Here is a 1240-nt window from a genome sequence, read left to right as displayed (position 1 = left end):
GAGCTCCGCGCCCGCCGTCTCGGAACCGCCCTGAACGTTCTGCCCCGGGAGCGGTGCCAGGCGCTTGACGACGAGCCTGGAGGAGAGAAGAAAAGCCGCCTAATGAGAGCTGAACCCGGGGTGAGCCGTGAAAAGAGCTGCTTCCACTCCGCGCCCAGAAGCCGGCCCCTGCCAGGTGCCCTTTGCTCTCGCCCGCCGAGGCCGGTCTATTCCTGGCACCGGTCGAACGGAGCCAGGCCAGCCTCCCTTTGAGGGGAAATGTCTGATCTCCATCACTGGCCTTAAGCTCGTTTCCTGCCTGCCTACCCCAAAAGGAACCGCTTTTTTCTTTCTTTCTTTTTAAAAATCTTACCAAGCTGGGCACCTTCTGACACACTGTGTGCAAGGCCTTCACGAGCTTATAGCCACGGAATTGGGGGTGGGGTGGGCAGCAGAGCATGTCCCCCGGAGGACTGGCTATGGATGGGGCCTCATCACAGCCGGGGCGGTCTGGTTAGTCCCGCGCACCCGTCACCCTGCTGCTTAGTTCTGAGCTGGAGGTTAAGTGTTCTGAGTTAGCTTTTCTTGTTCATAACCGCAGAACTCTATTTTTATTCCCATTCGGTCGTTTCTGGATGGTTTCAATGGAGACTAATTAAATCTTGTTTGATCACTATGTTACATTGTGCTGGGTTGCCTTTATTTTATTTTTTAATTTATGGAAGTAATGAAACGTGTTTGTAAGAGTCAAACTCTACAAAACAAAAAACAGCAATCACCCCTTGACCACCCCCTCTCCCAATTCCAGTCCCTGGACAGAATTAATCACTTATTTAGTGCGTATCCTCCAACGTTCTCACACAGTTATACATGTGTATTCAACAAGTATGTACTGAGTTCCTCGTATATGCCAGGCACTATTCTAGGCACTAGGAACATAGTAAAACAGAAACACCCCTGATACACTAATTATTATTTGCTGTTTACAGAAACTGCATCATCTTATAAGTTAGAGTTCTCCATCTGGCGTGTTTTCCACTCAACAATATGTCTTGATGATCTTTCCACTCCACTACACACTGGCATATACCTACTGCATTGTATTTACATCACTAGATGCATTTCACTACTTGGCTGAGCCAGAACTCACCTGCCAGGATCCCAAACTCCGATGCCGACAGGTAACAAGTCAGTAGAGTGATGAAGTGGAGCAGGTGTGTTTTGTTCTAAGCAGAAATAGTTATCTACACTGACCAAAGGA

Source organism: Myotis davidii, unplaced genomic scaffold (genome assembly GCF_000327345.1).
Source record: "Myotis davidii unplaced genomic scaffold, ASM32734v1 scaffold399, whole genome shotgun sequence".
Lineage (NCBI taxonomy): Eukaryota > Metazoa > Chordata > Mammalia > Chiroptera > Vespertilionidae > Myotis > Myotis davidii.
This window is presented reverse-complemented; position numbering follows the sequence as displayed.